The sequence below is a fragment of the Plectrocnemia conspersa genome, unplaced genomic scaffold (assembly GCF_051122295.1).
Source record: "Plectrocnemia conspersa isolate PC_06_02 unplaced genomic scaffold, ASM5112229v1 ptg000010l, whole genome shotgun sequence".
In the NCBI taxonomy this organism is placed as follows: domain Eukaryota; kingdom Metazoa; phylum Arthropoda; class Insecta; order Trichoptera; family Polycentropodidae; genus Plectrocnemia; species Plectrocnemia conspersa.
The window spans coordinates 28,960,849-28,981,301 of record NW_028277174.1 but is presented as its reverse complement, the minus strand read 5'-3'; the positions used below and the strand labels follow the sequence as shown (position 1 = coordinate 28,981,301).

At 29.4% G+C, this 20,453-nt stretch overlaps 1 protein-coding gene across 1 annotated transcript in view; it reads left to right on the top strand.

Moving 5' to 3' along the window:
- Nucleotides 1-5,345: 5,345 nt before the first annotated feature.
- The window catches only part of LOC148231290 (uncharacterized), a 55,214-nt gene continuing 40,106 nt past the window's right edge, over nucleotides 5,346-20,453 (top strand). Inside the window, exon 1 of the mRNA XM_088194095.1 lies at nucleotides 5,346-5,539. The gene's annotated coding sequence lies outside the window, so the exon portion shown is untranslated. The remainder of the gene's footprint in view (nucleotides 5,540-20,453) is intronic.

The window sequence follows — 20,453 nt, the reverse complement described above, 5'->3', positions numbered from 1 at the left end:
ATATCGTAAACGTATTTGCATCTAGATAGAGATAAAAAATATTGTGAAATTTGGCAAGTTAATATTGACTATTTGGGTTTGTTACTCTTTTATTCGATCGTTAAATTAAGCTTTACTATTATCGGAAAACAGTTAGAGTTTGTTCGTAAACTTTTATTGGAAGCCGAATAGTCCACATAAAGGCACTTTGTGACCGCGATTATTACTATTTTTAATTATTGAATATATGTAGGTTGCCATATCGATACTTCTAGTCTATGACCTGATTGTAAGGATATATGTATAAAAATCAGATGTACTTGTAATTAAATAAATTTAATATTGTACTCATAATTAAAAGAATATTTTATTTAGAATTTTATAAGGGAAATATCCACCTCTTCTAAGCACCTCTGTACAAACAAAATAAATGTAAGCATGTATTTTATAAACTAATCATTTAAGAGATATATTAAATACAATTTTGAAATTCAGAATTGCGTCATGTTATATAAACAAATTTATTTAGTTAGTTAGCTGCAGCTTCACAGCTCTTTGAACGATCCGCCACTGGTTGTGACGTAACATAACTTTGAAGATTAACGCAGACTTTATTCGACTTTGGCACTCTATATTTACTTTGCAGAGTTTCAAATGAATTATTCAAAACTAGATTATAAAATTTCAAAGATTATCCTTTAATAATTCCTAAAGCGTAAATTATTAAGGGATAAATAAAGAAATACGAGACAGTGTGATCAAAGGTCTGGGGGTAAAGAGCTTTTGAATTTCTTGCAAATAATTTTAATTAGATTTTTGTGTCCTATTTTTACAATATAGTTTTATAAGCAATATAAAGTATTATACAATAAGAACTAAAGTATTATTAAAATTCTCCTCGCGAACAATAAAAAAATTTAATGAGCTGTAAAGCCCATTATTTGAAAATCGCGGTGCTTTAAATTGTTAAAAGTGGTTGAAGTTTTATACATTTTTTGTAATTGTAAATATATTTATTAAATGTAAGTATTTGCATAGTATATAAGATTCTTTCCGTCTAGACCGAGCAATATTTAAACGAAATAATAATGTCAATGTTTAAACTTGGGGGATCTCTGATTAAATCCTTGGCTCGTTATTTATCATGGCCAAAGTATTAATATCCCTGCTTGGGTATTATCAAATAAACGATCCGGTTCAGTGTTTGTGTTGACCGAAGATAAACCTTTTGCACGCGAACGACGCCGCATTAGCGATAATGGATGTATCTCAATATTTTATTTTCTGTGGTTCGATCGGGTTTAACCTGTGTATTTGATGAGAATTTATTGTAACACTAACTTAAGAGAAGATTCTGAACCTTTTCTATTAAAAAAAAATTAATAACTGAAATTAAAATCATAACATTTAGGTAAATGTAACATATAAAAAAATATGAGAGAAATATGTATTTATTTACATATTATTAAAAAAATTGTGGCTTTTAGTCTATTGCAAATTTAATTATTTGCAATTCATAATTCGAAAATAATAATCAAAAAAGTTTTTCAAACTACAAAATCTTAACCAATGTAATTAATAATTGGCGTTGCTGATTTTTATAAAATTCAATGTTAAAGAAATTTAGAAGACATACTAGAATTAATAAAGTATATAGTTCATTGCGAATTATAAACATGTAACTATAATTAAAAATCATGACAAATAGCTGCCATATTTTTTTTCAATTAAATTATTAAATAGAATCAAATTATAAGAGAAATATATATTTATTTAAAGGTAATTAAAAAAATTGTGCTTGTTAGTCTATTGCTAATTAAATTATTTGTAATTCGTAATTGGAGAATAATAATCATAGAAGTGCTGCAACAAAATCTTTACCATTGCGATTTCTCAGATTTAAAATTTTTTTTTGTAAAAATATATTATCCAATGTAATTAATAATTAGAGTTGCTGTTTTTTTATTAATTTCAATGTAAAAAATAATTCGTTATTGATTTGGTATATAGTTTATTGCGAATTACTATAAACATATAAGGTAAATTTCATAAGCAACATTTATATTTTCTGGATCAAGTAATGGCCACATTTAATTTATCATACAAAACTATTTTGTATATGTTTTAAGAGCTATATTGTAATGCACAAAATATATCACAAAAAATAGAACCTTTACATTTGCTAGCCAAGAAAATAAAGGGAGTGACAATCGTGGAATTCGTTTGAAAATCCCTTCAAGTGTCGCTAAACGCGAGGGTGACTGCAAAATATGCAGGTATTGCAGCAAGACTGGAGAAAAAAATTCGCACATGTGATGCAGCTTTTTCAATCATTAAATTTGGTGAGAATAACAGTGTATGAATTGCGTATTTTCGTACGATTTTTTAATAATTAATTGTACGCTGCCTTTTTTACACTCGTTATGGCGGCACCGTCGTATGTTTATCGGTTGGGAAATACCGTTAAATGGCGTTAAAAATATTTGTTAAATAATTAATCTAAATTCAGGAAGGTTTATACGACTACGTTTCGTTTTTTAATGCTCTGAATTTATCGTGAATATCATGTCAATTTGTTTATTAAAGTTTTAAATTTCGTAGATTTAGTTTTTTGACACTGCTTTCTAATTTAATTTTTTAAAATTAAAAAAAAAATACGGTTCGATACTGATGATAATTTAGATTTTAATTAATATCATCGTCGATAGTGTCCGTTGGGGCATAGTTCTGTTGCCATTGGATGCATTGCATTACTAAGATCTGAGTATTACCCTTAACTAACACAATATCTAAAATTGACAGCGTCATGCAGTTGGTCGGGTAATGCTTTGATGATTTCGGAAAGCTTAAAATCGTATCTGTTTCGAGTAAGTAGTTAAAAAGCGTCGCCATTGATCGATTCACACCGGAACAATTCCAATGCACGTGTCTGGCGTTGAGATCTCCGGTTAAAATAAGCGAATCCTTAAGAACAAACACTACACCGAGATCATTAGAGGGTACTATACCCTGCGACAATTATTATTATTATATTTTTATGAATAATTTGCATCGCAACGGTTTCTATGTTAGTTGCATAAGTGATTATACGCGCGTATTTTATTGATTTATTTACAAATATCGCGAAAAAACAGACGAAAACGTGCAAAATGGTTCAAGCAAACAGGCGATTGCTTATTTGAGAGCTTACCGAAGAACTAAACATCTCGTACGGGTCAGAGTAATTTGAAAATGAGATGAGTGAGTGCGAAATTTGTTCCCAGACTTTTGACTGACGAACAGAAGGCAAATCGTGTGTCAGTTTATCCGGACCTGATGGTCAAAATTATAATTTGAGATGAAAGTTGGGTGTATGTAGGGCATTCGAACTGGGTAGAACCAAAACCGGGTACCCGGGTACCCGCAATGTTTTTCATGGAACCGAAATCCGGGTAATTTTCGACGGGTATCCGGTTGATTTCATTTAAATATTTTTCTCAATGCTAATTGTTTTTATCGATAGTGAGTGGCAAAAATAAAAACCGTGCTAAAAGGAAAACTTTTTAACACCATTCCCGACATTGAGATGGACCACGACGAAGCAATTAAAGGCTCTTCAGAAAAAAAGTCTTCCAAAAATGCTTCTAATCATGGAATCAATAGAATAAGTGCATCGCTAGCCAAGGAGCGTACTTTAAAGGAGACTAATTTAAATTTGATCTAAGCTAATTACTTTATTCGTAATAAAATTATTCACTGTATTTTTTGATCACACCTTGTATGCAAGGTAATCAACACAGACAGATTTTAATTCACCTATAGGGCAATGAATGACTTTTCGGACTACAATATCCTTCGCTCATCCGTCAGAGAAACAAGTAAAAAATCACATGAAAATATCACGGAAATTTTCTTTGCCTAAAGAGGTAAAGAAAGACAAGAAAGAGCATTTTCTTTGCATTAACCCGCCGTTGGTCGCGCGAGTATTGCATACGCCGTTGGTCGCGCCTGAGCGAATAGCCGCCTCCCAGTTCTTTACGTTTTTAAGTTTAAATATCGAATATTTATTATTATTTTTATTTTTGGTATATTTTAGTGTTGTATATATAAAATAAATAAATTCTTTAAAACTTTTATTTACATAACGAAAGATGAAAAATAAAATATTAAATATTTTAAAAGTAAAATATAATTTTTTTAGATATATGTTTAAAACTTCAAAAATAACATGAAAAAATGTATATTATTTTTGATCTTGATTACTTGAATACTAAGTTATGCAATCTGGACATATTGCCGATAAATGTTCTTTGCATATTGGGTTATAGCACATGTGGCATTTTATGGTGATTTTGCGATTTTTTTCCTAGGGCAAAAATTACATTTTGGACGATTCTATTCACTTGGTTTTGGGTGATGAATTATCGTAGTGTCAGTTTTCTTTCCTAAATACTGCTATATTTTTATTTGCAAACTTTGCGATAAATTTGTTTAATTTGTTAAAATTATCTAAAGGATCGAAAAAAAATTTCATAATAGTTTTTTTATACTATGTATCAATCAAGTTAAATAAAATATATTTATAAAATAAATTAAAAACATAATAATAACAACAAAAAAGTAAATAATAATAAAAAGAAACTACCAAAAATAAAATTTCCAGCACGAATCTAACACGCGTAAATAACGTTCTCTCTCGATCTTTGATATAAGACAACTAATACGCAAAACCAAATGTATATCGAATTAGTAAACACGTGTTTGAGCCTGCAATATTGAAGAAAACATAATTCTTGAAAAGTAGAGGGACCCGCAAGTTGATATGTTTCATACAAAAAAAACGGCATCAAAAAAACCGATAGGGTGAGCGCTGCGCCGCCGTGCGACCAACGGCGGGTTAAGAGGCAAATAAAGGCAAAGAATCCTCAGATCCTTAGGCTGCAAAATCTGCTTGTCCGAACTGACAGAGAGCGTGATTTTAAGCGAGACACTTAGGCAACAAACGACGTCATAAATATATACAACAATCAAAGTATGTATTGCATTTTTACACCTGTATAAAAATAATATAGGAATTAAATTAAATTACAAATTGAAGTACGATGCATGTGAACGGGCCGCCACTGGTCACGATCCTCACCGATAAGAGAATGCGAATAACCGATTTTATTTTTTATTGCTTCATAAAAAATTTAAGCACCCTTCCTACAAAACAAAATAGATATCGTGCTCCCCCAAACGATTTTAAACATACATATGAACACATCCATATATAAAATATGTATGTGTGTGTAGTGTGCCGATGATTAACGAGCCAGCCGGGACGTCCTGGGACGTATTGTTTTTCCCGTGTCCCGGAAGTGTCCGCGTGTGTGCGCGCGCCGAATGCGCCAGTCGCGCCTGGGACCTCTGGAGAGGCGGCCGCGCACCACATTTTGACACGCGCACGTGTATACAAAACAACACGCGCCTCCTTTGACGTTTACGCACCGCCGCGCGCCGCTATATTGCTTTTCCCTTTGACGTCTTCTCTGGACCATGCCGAGAAATGAGCGATGAGAGGAATTGAACTTAGAAATGCGTGAGTAAATTTGTTTATTGTTATTGCTGTTGTCATTGGTGCGTCACTTGAGCGCGAAATTTATTTGTAGTATGAATAATATGATCGTTTGATATCAAACTTACATTCATATATATTTGTATATGGTTCGGTGATTATTGCGCAAATTTAATTTGCGCACAATTTTAAACAACAAAATTCTGATCATTCATTGATGAACAATATATGTGTATTTAAGAACACGTCAATATATAAACAAATAATGTCTGTATATATAACATATGTTAATATGATTTTAATTTAAAAATATCATGTTTCGAAAATATTTTACACTATATTACTAATTTACATTGCAACATTTCAAGACACTTACATTTCCTATAATTACGCAATATTTTTTTACTTAAAATATAAATAGAATTTTCGTATGCACAAGTTTAGTTTGCGCAATTTTATATATTTGTGAAGGTCAAGAAGATTTTTCAATTGGTATGTAAAAAAGTTAAGATAAACTTATTTATGTCTTTACAAGACAAACTTGACTCAATTTAAAAAAAAGTTATTCGACCTTAAAGTTTATCCCTTTTTCAACCAAACACAAGGAAAGATTCAGCTAAAGCAAATCAATTCTATTTCAAAGAAAAATCTTTGTAAATACGTTTCTTCAATAAAAAATACATTCGAACTATATTTAATATATATATGTATTAGTTTACCTATAACATGATGTAAAATAATGTCGGTTTATGACTTTTAAATTAAAATACATTTTCCTGCTATTTGCTGATAAATAGCAAATCAAAATAAGGAACATAATAATAATAATAGACACATTTTTGTTACTTCACCCCTTCCTGGTTATGCCATAGATAACCCGGAAATTTTTATTTTGTGAATTTTCATCTTAAAAATCAGCAAATTTCTCGAAAAAGTGAACATTTTTTTGCTTAAAATTTAATTTTTATGAAAATTTTTCAACGTTTTACAACAGCTGCATTTTTTTAAACCGCTGCATAAAAATGGGCAGGTCCATGCCAGACGTATTTGAGTCATTTTTAAAAATGTACTGTGCCCTTTTTAAAAACTTTTTAAAATTCAAAGAAAATTAATTACCAATTATTAGTAAAAAAAAGCAGGAAATAAAATATATCAAATGTCAAAAATCTAGGTTTTAATTTTTTTAAATTTAGATGGTCCAAATATTATTTATTTTTTTGTCAAAGAATTTCTGAAATACATTTTCTTAAATATAAAAAAATGGTTGAACATAAAGTATTTACCAATTATTCAATAAATTATAAATTTTATTTTGTGTCGAAAAGCAAAATATCATATTAAATCTAAGATATACATATGTATGTATTATCATATTTAAACCTGAGATTAATTTAAGAAATAATTACGAATACTAGGGTTCAATAAGTGACAAGAACAAACACATTTAGTACATATATACATTTTTTTAAAGTATGGATTACATTAAAATATTCTATATATTCAATTTTATTATTAATTAAGTGATATTAATGTTCTAAGTTTACGAAACACGACGCCCGACATTGATGTTTGTCTGTTAATATCTTCCCATTATTCCTAACCAAATATTATCTTATCGTGATTGTTATCATATAAATGCTTATGATTTCTTAAAACAAGCTACGATCGTAAAGCGCAAATTTATGAGCCCATAGGGAAAAATAGATTCTAGTCTAATACCATTTTTTTTAATCATGAAAGACTGAAATTTCGTAAACGTGATATACAAGATATCTATTGTATAAACACAGATATTTCGTTTACAAGTAGAATTGCTTTTGCCAAAAAAAAGTTGAAATGTGTTTCGTTCCGCAAAAATAGCTTGATGGTTCTTAGTGCTTTGTTTGATTACATAAACATAAAAAAACTCAGTGAATCAACTACATACAAAAGTAAAATAATATTTATTTAGATCCGAATGTCAATAATAAAACATATTTTCCATCTTATTGATCTTAATTGTATTTTAATAAATTTTTACAGAAAATAACCAGCACGATAGATTATCGGTATACACCTAAGTTCGAATCCCATATGAACTGGTGTATTTTATATATTTTTTATCGCATCTAGAAGATCGAAATTAATAATTATCATACAATTTTAATTTTTGACGATTAATAGAGATTATGTTTTATGTTTTTAATTTAATCTCACATATAAATATCGCGATAAATACTAATAATGAAATAAAGCTAGGTCGTGCCTAATAATGCCAATTAAATGTTTACTCTAATATTACTTTAAATTTAATAAAATATATGTCACTAATTTAAAGACTGATTTCAGTCTGGTATCTAACCACTTACTTAGTGTAGGTATATTGCTGTAACACAATAAATAAAAGCATTTTAGCATATTATTTTAAATATTGTCAATATTACAAATTTATTTTTAAATAACTGTTGAATGGTGACACACAATATATGGATGTACACATCTAGGGATCACATTAATCGGTTCAGTTGATTGAAATAATTGTATTGCAGTCACAAATTGTGTCATATTGAGTATCAGCACAATAACCGTATCAACTTACATACCTAAACATAACACAGTATGTACCAATGTATATGATAAAGCGCTTTGAAATTGTATATATTATACCAAACGTTTTACGCCCGAGAATTAAGCGGTTAAACGATAAATTGGCTTAACCCATGAACAAAATAATGGTTATTATTTTTGTGGATATAATGAAAAACAATGATGATGAATCGGGCGACCGTGGAACCTGTTGAGTTTGAGATATTTTTTGCTGTTGTTTTGATACTTTAAATTTTAAAGTCATTATCAATCACCTTGATTTTAATAATAAATCTTACTCTCCCCAATAAGCCTATATTCTTGACCCATTTAGGTGATATCAGAAGATTTAGAGAATTGCCTTTATGTATCCAGGTATTTTATTATAGAGACATTGCTTATAATAAATGTTAATTTACAACATTATATAAACTAGTAAGAACATCGTTTTAATCGAAAGTTAGATAAACTTCAGTAGTTTCTCTTTGGTATTGTTTAAGGGTTACTAATCTAGAAGATATTTAATACTATTATATGCTATACATAATAAAGCGTAAAACAGTACTTATTATACGTATATATATAAATTTAGAAACATCACATAGTTCTGTTATAACTATCACGCAACACTACACTTGTATGGTTTTAAGTTTGTTAAGGATTACAACTCACTTTATACTCGTGAAGGCAAACGTCATATAATCGGTTCACCTTAACTTAATTTAACCCCTTTTAAGTATTAGCTAATAAGGCAACCAAATGCGTGTTTGACACAGTAAAATTATATATGAATTAAATAATAAAATAAGAATCTATTTATATATTGTAAATATTAATACAAAAAAAATCGTATTGGTATTTAAAAGTAAGAATGAATTATGAGAAAAATTTTCTTAAAAATTCATAAATTATCATCGCAAACTACATCGTATAATGGTGATAAATCGTTTATAGCAAACTATAGATCAGTAGCCGTTTCTGCCTTGTTTAATATAGTTTAGCAGGCTTTAGTGGACCAGTAACATGGTTGTTGTCTATGTTGCTGCAAAGTCATTAACCTCATATGCCTCTTAAAAGCGGTATTCAAATTTAGATTTACGAAGTCAATACCGATTTTCAAAAAGCATTAAGCACAATTTGTCATAAATTTCTTTGTGTTACTTAAGTGATCGTCACCAATATATGAAAAAAACACAATAAGGATCATAGTTATCGCTCCATAAATTTATTACCGTTAGTAAAATATTCCATATGCGTTAAAAATAGTCAGTGGAAAATAAAATTATCAACAAACAATTTTGCTTGAATTTTATATACATATTTTGGAATTTCACTCTAAAAGGCTTGCCACTATTGCGACCCCTAGACCGACTATAAAAAATAAAATTTCAATCAATGAGCGGTTATATAAACCTATTTTAATATATGCTCGGCGTGAAGTAACACTAGAAATAGTAATTTTCATTTAAAATAAAACTATAAAAATAATGTATAATATATTATTTTTATATATACGATCAAATTTTGCCCCGCGGATAGGAGATCAGCTCACAATTTAATGATCTTGTTTTTAAAAAAATATTAAAGTCTTATTTGTGCGATGTTAAAAAAAAAGTGTACCATAAATAAATATCTTTATGATGCTGAAGGACATCTTTGGCGAAATATCGAGTAAACTTCAAAGAACATACACGCACGAATAAAATTCGTAAATATAAAAAAATAATATGTTATATATATAATACACATTTTTATACTAATCATAAAAAATGCATATTAGCCTTCAAATACTAACAATTAAAAAACACTGTCATTTTTATAGAAAAAAATAATAAAAAAATATTTTTCAAAAACCCTCTGATCTCGTGTATCGGTGACTACAATAAAAACAACCTTAAAATTTAATACAAGCATATTATGATTTAAAAGCAAAAGACAACATATCAATGATTCCAGATCTTCAGTGAAATATACCTGCTCGAATTATTTTTTACAACTTATTTACTGACTATATAAAAAATGTTTTAAAAATTCACTATTAACTATTCTTCACACAGATCTTTCTATTTACTAGTTGATAGAGACTTGTTCATAAATATCATGAACGTCAGAAGAAAATACTTTTATTAGAAGTAAAGAGATACCCCTCTATCGGCATGGATCACGACCCTCAGTGATAAAGAAAACGAGAAAGAACATTATAATATATTAAAAAAAACTTTTCATGATAAGCGATATAAAGCACGCCTTGCACAAACACCCAAAGCCGCACTTTTCCTCCACGGCCTTAATTCATCGAGGCTTCCGCGCCATTTAACCACACTAACAACACAGCAGCACCAAACCTAAATTACTTTATCATCCATTATATTCGCCACGCTCGAATGATCCTCCCTGTTCAGGAATAATTCCCAGCATCCTCTCCTCTCGTCTTTTCGGGAACAATTCGCGGGGTCGATTGTCTTAAGGCCAGTTTGTTTGGACCGAGGCTTATACGTATGTAGTATGCGTGTGTGAAACTTGCCAGGAGAGCAAACAATGGATGCTAATGGAATTATTTAAGTTCAGACAGTTTGTTTTTGGCTTAATAGGTCCCCGGGATCGATTATAGGTCTTTGGTCTCATCAAACAGAGTTTGAGGCCTGAACCCTCAAATATTTGCCTTGGTGGGTTAGATAAATGGTACGTGTTGGTGTATGTTTGATTTAGATTAAAGATGTAAATGTAAATCTGAATACAAAGGTTTGAATGCGATAAGCGTTATAGGCACACTATACTACAATACATTCTACCTAAAATCATCAAAGGTGCTAAATATACTTTTATTATTACCAAGTCGATTAATTTATTAGGTCTGCTACACATATAAGCTGGTAAAAAATACTTGAGATGGTGCATTTATATTTTAGGTGTGCATATTTTAAATATTTTTTGGTATAATTGACAAGCATGACGTATCAAAGAATTAAATTCATAAAAATCTGTTTCGTCCCCAAATCATCGCATTAGCCAAACGATTAAGATAGAACTCTAAAAAAGTATAAAAGACGTAGCGTGGTCGGTGAAAAAGGTGATGGTAATGTCTGCGGCAGGAGGATAGCGTGATGGCGTCCGTGCTCGTACCGGCCCCGTCCAGAATTTTTGCGTTAGTCTTCCGTCTGAGACATCAGAACGCAAAATTGTTATCCAAATTCACGTCGGTAGTTCAACAGTTTGCGGGTCGATGTTGTTGTTGACGGAGCTGGTCATGATCAGAATGTTGCGTGTTCACGTCGGGTTGTCACCAGTGTGGGGGTCGTCGTGTCGTCAGGTGCTGGAGCTCGTGCTCACGTCGGGTTGACACCAGTTTGGGGGTAGTCGTGATGGAGCTCGGTGTCGCAGTGTCGGAGCTGCGGCAAGTAGTCGGCGGAAGCGGCGAGGGCGTGAGCGGAGCCAGTAGTCGAGTCTCGTAATGTAATCGGGCGACTGTCCCTCTGGAGCTTCTGTCCCGTCTATTTATATACCGAACGGGAATATTAATAATTTATTGTTACCTGTCGCCACAACACTATTATAGAAAAAGTTTAAGAAACGTTTTTATTACACAATATATATATTATCTACAATGAGAAATATGTTAAGTATAAATACAAAAAAATAATCTACAATAGTAATATATTGCCTTACTATAATTATTGTGCAACACTATTAAATATGTTTAATAAATTAGATAAGATGATGTTACAAAAATAACAAAAAAGGACAATGAGAGTAGTTTTAAATAAAAATAGATTGACTAGTTGCAGAAGTATGATTAATATATTGGAATGGGCATTTAAGAAATATTGATGAAATATATGTTTTAGTGTTTATATATAAATTAGATTATATAATGTTACTAGAGTATTTTAATAGATATTTAATAACCAAAAAGCATGTACATACATTTAATACTAGGAATAGAGATAATTTGAGAATAGAATGGTATAAGAAAACGAGTACTGCTAAGGGATTATTGTATGGAGGTGTGAATTTGTATATTAATTCCTAGAATAATCTAAAAAAATAAAAATGTAACTAAATTAAATAAAGAAATACCTTCGTTGCATTAACTATTTTTTTTTATATTCTGTTTATGTTTATGTTATATTTTTTATGTATGTTTTAATTATGTTTAATGTGTATAAATAAATTAATAAAATATATATTAGCTAATTAAATAAATTACCAAATTACCCAGACGTTCTATTTTTAAGTTCATCGTCTACTCTATTTTTTCAATCAATCAATAAACAAATTGCAAATAGACTTGAGATTTTAAGCCAACTGAATCTCGACATTCAGTTTAAGCTCTTTTGTAATAAAAATGTTCCTGAATATAATAAGAAACTTATAATATATTTACAACAGCAAAGTTTTGGAGAAACCGATCAGTACAACAAAGCATAGGAGATTTACTATTTATAAGCAACTCTGTCAATCTGACAATCAATCATTGAACAGTAAACAAGTTTGTTGTATTTTCACGACTGAAAATTCCGTATGGTTTTACTCTTAGTAACACTCTCAATTATTGTAATGTGTTTTCATGTAGTGGTTTATAATTTAAATTATAGCAATTTGATGAATATTTTACTAATTTTATACATAAAACACTTTTGCTTGAAGATTGTTTATATAGTAATACAAACTGAACATATAAGCCTTATAATTAATTTGCACTACTGAATTTTTGTTTTTTAACACAAACTATGCGTCAAATGTGCATTAAAAATACCATGCGCATCAAAGACAGTTGTACAAATGTTAAAAAAAATATGACCTCAACCAAAAACAATTCTTAATATACTAATTATTAAAAACAATACGCTTTCTTAAATCCAGCTTTAACCGCACATGTGTCCCATTTAGCGAATTATATCGTATCGGTGAAAATTATTATAATTGTGTTATTATTAAAATACACAAATACACACACATGTTTGCGGACCTCTCGTTTTACGCAATTTGGCATACGTTCCAAATTAATTTCTGCGTTTCGCGAACGCGGCCTGAATTAATTACTATATTTGCATGTAAACATCAAAATTAAACGCCCGTTACTTATATTGTTATTCGAACGTTCGTCAGGACGTACATATACGAGTATGTATATGTAGGTATTTATTATACGTATGTTTAAAGCGATGTTGATATAACAACGCACAAAATGGTACTTGTTTGTTGGTCGAGCCCGACTTTGTTTAAACAATAACATTGTTCATTGGTGAAGAGTGATTTATTATTTATTGCCCTTGTGCCACGTGTCGAAATTTTATGATTAATAATTACGTTGAAATATCAACGGAAAATACATAATGTGTTTTTCATATTTTTTTGCTTTAGCACCATTTTTCAAGACCAGAAAGAGTTGCGATATTTGTAAAAAGTCAATAAAACACGCGCACATAACACTAATATATATATAATAAAGTTAGAAACTGTCGCTATGCAAATTAAACATTAAAATAATAGTCACGGGGTAAATACCACGGAGTGTGAGTTAGCCCGTTGCGATCTCGATGCTGTAATTGGACTTGGAAGTTCGGTGATTTTCACCGGAATTGACACATTTTTATGAATTTAAATTTATACTTAAATTGAAATGCAGTCGAATGATTACATTTTTCATCATAGTAATTTGTCCTTATTGCCCTTCAAAATAATTAGTTCAATTTGATCGAATTATATTACACACACATTTATTTTTATTAACTCAAATTATAACGAATTTCGCAAATTATAAATTGGACACTAACGAGTTTTACAGTAAAATGCTTTTTATGTTTAATTGGCATTAAACTAATTAATTTAACTAAATACTGTGAATCGTTGCTAATTATAAGGGATTCGGAATAATAACATTGATATGATAAAATATTAAATTTAAATAAAAGCTGCTTTTTTAATATATAAAATACAAGTACTCTTCATACATATTACATGACACTATTTCCAAACACAAAGAAATTTTTCATTAAAACGTCTCTGACTATAAAATGTTCCCTTGTTTCAACACGACATTTTATACACATACGAGTTTATATTCGTTTATTCGAGTTCTATTCAAACGAAGAACTCAGCCGCAGTTCAGACAAAAGCTTTTATGTTTATAAGCAAAAAAGCTCTAAGAGCAAATTCAACCTTTTATCTAGATCTACCTAAGTACAAATCAATTAAATGTTAAGATAAAAACTACATAGTTGAGAATTTGAAAACATATTCTAATATACATTGAAATGAGTATAAGTCAAAAAAACGATAGCTTCATATTTTTTTTATCAAGAGATGTCCGAAACTAAAACAATGATTGCATTATTTCAGGAAATCAGAGTGACATCAAAAGACAGCTAGATAAACTGTTCTTTCTCACAAGAATCGTGTGCGCATTTTATATATTCTAAAAAGAGATTTATAATCCAGATGTTTGAAAATAATATGTGGATCGTAATTAAATACTAATATTAAACAAATTAATTTTACAAAAAAATATTAGAAATTTTACGTTACACAAATATTATATTCATGTTTTTAACCTAAACTTTTTTTAATATGTATAATATATACCTTTACCTAATTAATTTAATTTAAAATGAAAAAATACGATACTTTTTTATGAAACACTTTTTGTGAGAGTGTAAAAAATATCAAACAAACACTAATTGCCATTTAGTTATTCGCGCGTCGCTTTTAAAAACTACATGTGTATTTAATATGATAGAATCTAGTCCATTAAAATGGTTTTAAAAAATTATAATTGTACGGAAGCCATCAATGAATTATTCATATAAATAATAAAAAATACCATAGTAGCTTATTTTATGTAAATTAAATTTATTATATAAATATTTTTATATATATGTATAAAAATAAATTGTGCAAATAAACCGGTCTTTGGAGTATCGATAATTGGCTATTACTGGGTACAAAAGGTTTTATTTGAGGTTTGGCATGATTGAATACGCCTGCTTTGAGATTAAATAAATGCTATATTATAATATAATGTATAGAAAACCTAATCCATATATTTGTTATAGTATTGTAAAAAAAATATATTTATTTATTGTAAATATTACGTGGCTACATGACAGGCGTTAATCCAATGAAAAAATAATTAACGCAAACAACTCTTAAGTAGGACCTGAGAAATCAGACTACAAAGTCTATAAAAAAGTGACATATAATAATATTAAATATTGAAAATAATATGCATTAATCACATTTAATATTATTATTTATTTCAATACTCATTCGTGAAAATAAAAAAATCCAAGAAAACTTATCTAAATACGGACCATAAGGGATTCGAATCCAGATCTTTCAGATATAACCGACTTATATCAAATCTATAAACACATTTTTTTAAGATCAGAACTGCTTTTACATTGCTATTTACTAGGATTTGTTTTAAACATATTTTTAAATGTAAAATCTGTCAGTATCGCCTAAAAAAATTTCATATGCTTTAATCAATTGAAAATAATATTGGGTTATGTTATGTATTATAAACTTTAATGCCACTATTACTTGATACATATTTTGGTATAAAAATTCATAATATGTCTCCTCGTTACCATTGAATTTTTTAATATATATATAACTTAACAATATCTAAGAGGAACATACTCGAAACACAAATATATTTTATCTACATATATATTTGCCTTTTGATTATATAAGTAAATCAACGGCAAGCCTTAATCAATTTAATTAAAAAAAATAGAACTCAAAATTAATTTTTTTTATAATTTAATACGGTTTAAAACCATAAGGGCATTACGGCTCATTAGCCGAGATTCAATTAATTATCTTTTCGGTAAACTCTCAAGGTTAGCTCGTTTCCTTATGAGACCCCGATCGCGACCCCAATTTGTGAGTAGAATAAAATCTAATTGGGCCGAAGAAGCGGCCGAATGAAATAGAAGAGAGAATAAAGAAGGGAAGAAAAAATAAAAGTCAAGACTCGCTCCAATCCGAGAGTGTGGACGTGAGTGCCATTTTTGTGTGGCAGGCTACGAATCGGAATTAACCGAGAGACAATAACATTGTTATCCGAGCTGACCGAATCTGCAAAGACGCTGCAGCGACCAATTGATTGTGAAGTCCCGGATCCCAATTAAACGGGAGAGATAGACCGGGAAGCTGCGTAGCCGGAATTTCAATTATCCCTTGACCAACCCTCCGAAGACAAAGGGCGGGGAATGAGGTATTCCCAAGACGCTAAGTAACTTTAGGAATCTTAGCAGTAATTAATTTATTGAATTAATATAATTGAATATGCCATTATACAATTATTAAACCACAAATGCGGTAATTATGCTGCGGTGTAAGCTGGTGCATTATAGGCGTGAAGCAATGTGTGCAATTCACATACGCATAATTTTTCGTTTGTCACGCTAACGAAAAACTCTGATTCATAGTAAATTGAATATTTAAAAATATAAATAATTAGAAAAAGCTATCATTTAATATTGTAATAGTGCATAAAGTGATATATGCTTATCAAATATTTTTTTTTTAATTTTTATTTTTTTTTCGTAATTTAAAAAAATAAACTAAACATGTTTTATCAACATTTATATTACATAAAAATTAAAATTTGTACAACTTCATTGAATATTGATACATACAATTACAAACAATATTGCCCTAAAATAATTGTGTTAGTAAATATATTCCTTATTTTAATTTTATATTCATTCATTGAAACGATAATTTGGCTCTTAGGTATCGGTCGTTTATAAATAGCAAATAAAAATAATGAGGAAAGGCTTGGAATTTGTGTTTATTGTGATTTTGTATTTATTGTTTCATAATATTTTTTTTTTAATAATTATTTGTTTCAATGTATATATTATTTTATTTTAACTTAATTCACACGTAAGTCTGTGGATGCTATTTTAAACGGTAAAATTATTGGCCACGACCCAGTTTCACCCTCTGAGAGCGTTCTGGAAGAAATTGGTAAGCGTGGGCGCGTCAGGGTTTAACAAACCCCATTTTGTGGGGGAAGCCTTAGCAGTTAATACTATAATCCCGGATCAATCGTCGTTCCAATCCCGGCGCGGAAACACACACGGACATTTGCGGAATTCGACAATATATACGTTAACAATAATTTCGATGACAATTTATTTATAGCAAAAGCCATATTATTTTTTACTTATGAGATCAACAATAAGTTATTTAAGTAGCTTATATAACTTTTGTATGAAAAAAAGCGAGTAGGCATAAAGAACATCTCATGAAAATTCAGCTATAGCTTTGTCACAAAATCAACACTATAAAGTTTTTTATTTATGATGTTTTGAGTATTGATGACCTAATTTTTTAGCCTAAAGTTGTAAGCCTGTATGCTTTTATATATCACAAGAAGGCAATGGTTTAGTTCAAGTCCCGATAACCATGTTATAAAATTAATTAAAAAGTAAAGTATTCTTAAAATAAAATATTGAAATAGAAAATTGTCGTCAAAGTTTATTAAACATTTATCTTATTTAATATATATTTATGGTCTGATCTAATATAACTTCCATTACCCAGCTGAGCAGCTTGCTTAGAAATGCAATGACAAATGGTACGATATGGCAAAGTGAAAAATGACGTGTTACACGTAACATTCGTGCAGTAAATGGTTTTATGTTATAAAAACGACAAGCCAAATTAATTATTTATATTTTTATTCTGAAAAATATATATCAATCAGAAAAATACGCGGAGAAATGTAACATATAATTTAAAATATATTTATAGGCAACAACTTTGATCCCGTTCGCAAACAGTAAGACGTGCATGTTTACAGCCTACGTTACAACCCATGATGCAAATAATGTTATCGTAAATATCTCATCGTAACAAGGTAGTACGAAAAAAAAGAAAAACTTTTTCATCCCACCCACAAAATAAGTTTTACCCCAAGGGATTCGAACCCAAAGAAAAAATACCGCACACATCGATGACCCAATAAAAGCACGAACCAAACTTTCAAACACGACCCACTTTTCATTTCATTCCATCCAATTTTTATATCCATAAAAATGTAACTCGTATTTTTTCCTTACACGTTCGAGTTATACCACTTCTAGCTCTTCCGCTTTTTATCGGTCAAACAATCTGTGTTTCTGGAATTGCTTCGTAAGACAAACATTCGAGCTTTTTCTCTCGGCAGGAAGGAGGTACTGTGGATTTTTTGCGAAAAGCATAACTAGGATCGCTTCATAATGGAAAAGTCTCAAAGTATAACTTTAAAATGGAAAACTTTCCATTTTCACTATTTTAACAGCAAAAATTGCTTAAGAAACGAACTTTATGTATGTCTATATCTGCTACGCAGTACATCGTCTTTTCAAAAAGTTTCTCAAGTATTATTATACAAGTATGATTAATTTTTTTTTATTTTATAGAAGGCAAAGTTTTTATATTATATTGTATATGCAACAATTTTAAATCAGGTTTATTTTTGTAATAACTATAGATACATAATAGTCTTGTCTGTGTCTCGTATAATTGAGTCATCAAATCAAAACTATATGTACAATAGATTTCAGACACCGTAGCTAGACCAGAATTGACATAAAGTTAAAAGCGGCTGCTTCTTCGGTATTTTTAGTCATATACAATGCTCGTCATAGCTCTGCTTGGTACAAGAGTTTGGAACACACTTTTGTATGTTCCAAATCAAAAATAATTACATATGAAAGAATCTGATAAAAGTTTCAGACGGAAGTGTAGTTGGAAATGTCTGATGTAAGCTTTCTACGCTTTTAGAAAATGAAACGGTGTTTTTGCTTGTCCACCGGTTTGTCAGCACTTTGTGTGAATATTATATTGCATCCCTTTGTATTCGTATTTGTAAAAACTGCATCGGTTAATTTTTGTTTATGATCAATTTGGAAAAGACATTTGCTTAATGCGTTTAAGTAGAGACTTGCACACGCACGTCGGCGTGATGAATACACTTTTTCGGCAAGTGCTTTATTAAAATTTTTTCCCACTATAAAAGAGGTAAACCTAACTAAAATCCAAATAAAATAGATGGCCATATTAAATTTAAAACATAGACCTATTTTATTTAATGTTTTCATGAATTACTTTGATACCATTTGCCATTAGAAGTTCAATGTCATGCCCAATATAATATATATTTTTTAATTGACTTCATGATTCAATGTTTAGTATTTTATTTTGTTATTTACTTAGGGATACTTATATAAATATATTACGGTATATATTTAGATTTAGTAATTTCTAACCACTTTAAATAAAATTAATCGTAAAATATATTAATACATCGGAGTATCTGGCTATTGTTAAAACCCAGACGTATGATTTGTTATCCATGGATCGCAATCTTACTTTTTAAAAAAAATTAAGTACATATTTCTTTTAAATAAATTAAATATTTTTTTAAACTACAACCGACCATTTTAATAAAGTAAATAATAAATTTAATAGTAGTGATGACAAAGAGTTATTCTTTTACAATTAAAATGTGGTGGACGATGATAACTTATTTCACAAAAATATAAAATTGGGTTATTATGAAAACATAATTTCTGTTAGCGAATATAAACCAAAGCAAATATTTCTAATAGTGAAATTAAAAATATCTATTGAGATTGTGTTTATGAATTTAAATCATAAATATTTATTTATTTCTGAAGAAGAAAGAAACGCTTATGGATTATTTTAATGCAATTGGGAAAATGTAAATGGTAATTTTTCTTAGACTGAAAATATCAGAAACTACTTACTTGCGGATAATTTACTTTAACTAAACAATCATGTCTAACAAAAGAGTGCTTCCATGAGCAATAAAAAAATAAGCAAGGGAGAAATTGTAACGTATAGATGAACGAAAAATAATATTAAAGTGTATTGCAATGAAGGACAAAAAACTAGGCGTGACTTATCAAATATGTACTATGCCCATATCGTTCTCATAACTCTTATATTATGTAAAAAACATAATGCAAGATTTTTTAAGACGTAATCTAAAATCATATTTTTATTTTGGAATATTGATTCGAGAAATATCGTATGATGGACAAATATAATCTATAATCAAACATCAAATAAGTAAGTATTTGTAATGCAAATACAAAAATATGTTTAGTGTTTTGTATATCAAAGTAATAATAGAAACAATAAATTCCGTGCGAATAAAAAATATGTTGAGAAGCATTAATAATTACAATAGTAAACAATTAACTAAGTACTATTTACAAGAATAGCGAAACATTTTATCTTTTGTCATTGTAATTCTAATGTATTTTTTTAAACATAGTGGACCCAACATCTGGAATGGGTACAGGATATATGGTTTCATGAATAAACAAAAAAAATATAACAGAAC